The following is a 5,833-nucleotide window of genomic DNA, read 5'->3' as shown; positions in this document are numbered from 1 at the left end:
TCAGATCAGAACATACTGGTAACTTAACTCTCTTTAGATCTTTAATAAGGATTGAGGTCGTTGGATCAGAATCATTGTTACAGTACACTCAGATCAGAACATACTGGTAACTTAACTCTCTTTAGATCCTTAATAAGGATTGAAGTAGTTGGACCAGAATCATTGTCACAGTACACTCAGATCAGAACATCCTGGTAACTTAACTGTATTTAGATCCTTAATAAGGATTGAGGTAGTTGGGTCACAATCATTGTTACAGTACACTCAGATTAGAACATACTGGTAACTTAACTCTCTTTAGATCCTTAATAAGAATTGAGGTTGTTGGATCAGAATCATTGTTACAGTACACTCAGATCAGAACATACTGGTAACTTAACTCTCTTTAGATCCTTAATAAGGATTGAGGTCGTTGGATCAGAATCATTGTTACAGTACACTCAGATCAGAACATACTGGTAACTTAACTCTCTTTAGATCCTTAATAAGGATTGAGGTAGTTGGGTCACAATCATTGTTACAGTACACTCAGATTAGAACATACTGGTAACTTAACTCTCTTTAGATCCTTAATAAGGATTGAGGTAGTTGGATCAGAATCATTGTTACAGTACACTCAGATCAGAACATACTGGTAACTTAACTCTCTTTAGATCCTTAATAAGAATTGAGGTTGTTGGACCAGAATCATTGTTACAGTACACTCAGATCAGAACATACTGGTAACTTAACTCTCTTTAAATCCTTAATAAGAATTGTGGTTGTTGGACCAGAATCATTGTTACAGTACACTCAGATCAGAACATACTGGTAACTTAACTCTCTTTAGATCCTTAATAAGGATTGAGGTAGTTGGGTCACAATCATTGTTACAGTACACTCAGATCAGAACATCCTGGTAACTTAACTGTATTTAGATCCTTAATAAGGATTGAGGTAGTTGGACCAGAATCATTGTCACAGTACACTCAGATCAGAACATCCTGGTAACTTAACTGTATTTAGATCCTTAATAAGGATTGAGGTTGTTGGATCAGAATCATTGTTACAGAGCACTCAGATCAGAACATCCTGGTAACTTAACTCTATTTACAGTTGTGATGATAATTGAATTAATTAGTTAGTTGGCTATTCGAATTTGGTAATCCGACAAATAAAGAAAGCAAATTCTGCTAAGGTAGGGTTTTATAAAATCATATGAATTTTCCTTTTATTTTACGTTTCAACACAGTGAGTTGTTAAACATTAGTCAGAGACAGTTTTAGAAGAATGACACTTCATTATCCATATATTGAATGTTTTTACCTCAACAATGAAATTGAAATTTGAAAACAATTTCTAAAATTATTCTTATCATTAAAGAAACGATAGTATTGCAATTAGTCACGAAAGAAATGACGGTAACACGAAGAGCCGGTAATTTTTAGTTTTTCGAAAACAAAACAAAAACAAATGACAAAGAAGAATAAACAAACTAAAAGGAAATACAATGTATTGAACCAACTACTTTATCAATTAGATCGCGCTCAACTTCTCAGCGGTTTACTAAGGAGTGTAGAGTGTCTTTAAATAGAATTAATTATGGACAACAAGAACCATTGGCTAAAGCTGTGAACGACTAATTAGCGGTTTGACGTCACCACCTAGCAGTTTGTTCATATGTTTTGCTCCATTAAATTAAGCGTATAGAAAGAATCTACTGAGAAACTGAATGTAACCTGCAGCTAGCCGTATATTTGAAGTAAAATAAAATGATTTAATTGCGGAGCAGTGGTGTGCAAAACATAATCCATAACAATACATACTTCAAAAAGTAAAAAAAATAATAAAAAATGTCAGATCTTTTTTTTTTTTCATTGCTATTGATATATCAAAATGTCTAGTAACACTACATATTATGATGTAACGATACAATAATATCAATGTAGTACCAAAATTTAAAACGAAAATTAGTATTGGTGACTAAGAAATAACAATACGGAACTATCAAATATGATATTAAATTCTTGGTATAAATTAAACAATCAAAATAATATACAGAGTGCGTCACTTATTACAAAACTGTATAACCAGCATATGTCAGCAAGTTAACCAACAACACTATTTTATATTTTAATTGTTAGATGCAATTTGAGAAGAAAACCTACTATGCCCGACACCATTTATTTATTTTTACATATTGTCTCTTTTTACACCATAGGGCGTTTCATACGAATGTAGTGTTAAAACCGTATATTAATGCTGTCAAAGAGGTTGCTTAAATAATACTCTACTCTTTTCCGAGATGGTAGTAACCACAGCCTCTAGCGATATAATAAGCACGACGACAAATGACAGCACTGGGGATAAGTGAATCGTGACAAGAATCAAAACACCCTGGTTTATAGATTATGCGGATACTTTGAATTTTCGCAACACGTCAGAGAGTCTAATATCGGTTTAATATACCTGTAAGAATCATAAAATGAAAACGCAATTCCTTGAGAAAATCCGCACACATATTTTCAAACAATTCTAGCTTTTAATTCATCTAACTATATCTGTATCTACATTTTACGAGCATATTTACATAACCAATTGCTCTATGTTGAAAAATATAATGTATATTTTTCTTCAGCCTCATTTTGGGTTAGAAGTTAAAGCTTCATGAATGGGAAACATGTTTAAGGCATTCTCTGCTCCTACCAAAAATAATCACATGTACGAATAATTTACTACTGACCTTAAATATCATAGCTAACAAACTTTGCCTGTAATGGGCTCTTAACTGAGAGACAATAACTTAAATTAGTATTTTAATAACATACTGTGTTTACTTTCTCTCTACACGTGGAACTGTCTAACAGCAAAATAATTAAAAATACAAACTTAACTGATATAATTTTTTTTGGCCCTTACGATAATGAACCCATTATCGTTTAGAACCTTTAAAGAAAGTAGTTTGTTTTTTACTCTTCAGATTTAGTATTAGATTAACAATGTTTAGATGAAAATTTACGCTATACACAGCTTTAAAATTAAGAGGGATCCAATCAGCGTCATCCCCTGGTGGCTAAACAGTAAGCTCGAGGGCCTGTAACGTTAACATTTGTGGTTCCATCCCAGCAGTGTACCCAGCACAGATAGCCCATTTGACAGCTTTTTGCTTAAGGAAACAAACAAATCAGCGTTATATTTAAAATTAATTATTTAATCATGCGTGTAGTTATAGATAATTATTTAATAACGAATTTACTATTGTAGTGAACAGAGAGATAAAAAAAATCTAATGATTTACACTGACCATTAAAATTCTTTGTCAAAAACTTAAATGGCTCTTTATACTCTGTGCCTCGAGAAGCAGCATTTGTGTCAACGTGGGAAACCAATCTCAGCGCTTGTGAAAAGTGTTTGAAATCTCAGTCACTAATTAAATGACCACTTGTTTGACAAGGAAACGGCATGCGATGCATCACTTAGCTATCGTGGCTGAAACGCAGGCTTACATCTTTATAGCCGCAGATTGATTGTAGAAGAATGGTGCGCTAGTTTTTTTTCTCTCTATTTGTACATGTTTTTTATTTCGTTAAAACTTCAATGCTACTTTAATATACAGAATAATTAAATCTAATTTGATATGCATAAAATTAGCATTACAATGAGGTTTATCCAGTTAAGCTAACAAAGTAACACTCTGAACAAGCATTGAACGACAATGTTAGCCTAGTTAATCTCTCACAATTCTTTTAAACTCAGCTTGGCTTTCATCAATGTAATGCCAGTATTGGAACATTAAGATGACTATTTAGTAAAATATATAACTGAAAATTGTTTAAGAGACTGAAGAGGCCCAAAGTAAAATGATAATTTGTTTTACTCTTTTACATGTAAATATACTAGCGTATAGCCCGTCAAAAGTAACGGGGCAAGTACTACCACCCCCACTCCATAGTATACCCTAACGTCACATTTCATAGTTAACTGAAATAAATACATTTCGCGAAATAAAGAGCTTGACCAACAAAGAGGCAGAAAATTGAAGTCGAGCCAATCAAAATTAAGGTAATTCATGAAATGAATTCGTGGCGTATTCGTAGAATAATTATTGGTAAAACTCAGTTAGATTAACAAATTTTAATCTATAGAAAAGCCACTGCGTTTTGGTAACACTACGTTCCAACACTGGCTTTTATGTTGCTTAGCAACAAAAGTATAACCTTATATTGGCATTATTGTATGTACTGAAAGAATAATATGAAATGCATAGAGAATAAAACTGGAAATATATTTGTTGATTTCTTAATCTAGAGTCTTCGGTGATTAAAGAGGATTAAAAACGGTGATGATATAACAGAATATAGCTTAATCTAGAAACGATTTAAGCTTAAAATTTACTTTCATGATAAATATTATGTCCTTGGCTCTAGGCTAGGTGATTCCACACTTCTTTTCACTTTAAGCTTATTATACCAACACTCACTACACTTATAAGGTTTCACGGCACTCCCCTCACGGCCTCCTTGTATCCCCATCACTAAAAATCATAATGGGCAGATAAATGCATTTTGGCTTTTATGACTCATCCTATTTCGAAAAATCAAGAGAAATTAAGCGTGATGTGACGTAACACACACTAGCATTTATATTGGTTAGATGCAGATACGACTAAGAGCAGAATTTAAAAAATCAAAAGTTTCGCAAAATTATTGGGATGAAATTCAAATTGATGTGCTGTTTTTAAAAATCCTTTTCATAAACAACTCTGTATTTCTTCCTGTCTTGTTGTTACGCCGTTAGGAAATTTGACAGTAAGAAAACCTGAGTGCTTACTGATACAACTAGCAATTGAGATTATAGTATAATCTGTTTACTCTAACGTTTACACACAACGTTGTAGAGACGAGTTTTGGTTATGTGACCAGAATGTGAGTTCTAAATTATTAGCAAGGCAACGTTTCAAGCTAACTTCGTTTAATGACACTTTTGTGATTCATAAAACACAACCTAATGGAGCAGAAATCTTCATCTCTCTTGTAAAGTTTCAGTTCATCTTATTTGTACAGTGCAACGTCGTAGTACTCAACTTAATTGGCATTTTGTACACTCTAGTTAAAACTCGTCTATTTCTCGCCTCACTAAATCTCTCTGACGGCTAAACCAGATGTCCAAGCTTTTTTAACTGCTTGGAGCTCTAATATCATCGTTTTCTACTGTATAGTGAGGGCTTAAGGCATTCCATGATTTTGCTCTCACCGTTAAAAAGTTCTAGCAATGTTTTGACACAACGTCTGAATTACAGTTATCTTAACAGGATTATTTTAAATTAAAACTAAATACAATTTTACTGGAAAATTGATGGGAACCCACTTTTCTTTAAGGATTTTAGTTATGAACTAGTCTAATAAATGTTTCATTTATATTATGACGCTTCTTACAATTTCAACTGAAACATTATTTTATTAATGTATAAAAACAAAATTAGTTAAGATTGTTAAAGGAACAAATACTATTTAGCATGATGACTTTTGATAACTTAATAAAACGTCTATTTATTAAATAGAGTCGAACGTAGCCTAGTAGTTAGTGTGTTGGGTTGCAAAGGTCCAGGGTCCAAAGCTAGAAACATGACGTTTCTCAATAAACTGGTGCGTCTTATAAAAGGATAATATTGGCTGATCGTCTTTCTTTTGATCAATGGCTGACTGTACTTTAATTTTAGGAGTTTTGACCTGATCATTCAGCTCACTTACGCATAAGTCACTATTTAGATTGAAAATGCCACCCGGTGGCACAGCGGCATGTCTGCGGACTTACAACTCTAGAAACTGGGTTTCGATACCCGTGGTGGGCAGAG

Source organism: Limulus polyphemus, unplaced genomic scaffold, assembly GCF_000517525.1.
Source record: "Limulus polyphemus unplaced genomic scaffold, Limulus_polyphemus-2.1.2 Scaffold9, whole genome shotgun sequence".
NCBI lineage: Eukaryota > Metazoa > Arthropoda > Merostomata > Xiphosura > Limulidae > Limulus > Limulus polyphemus.
This window is presented reverse-complemented; position numbering follows the sequence as displayed.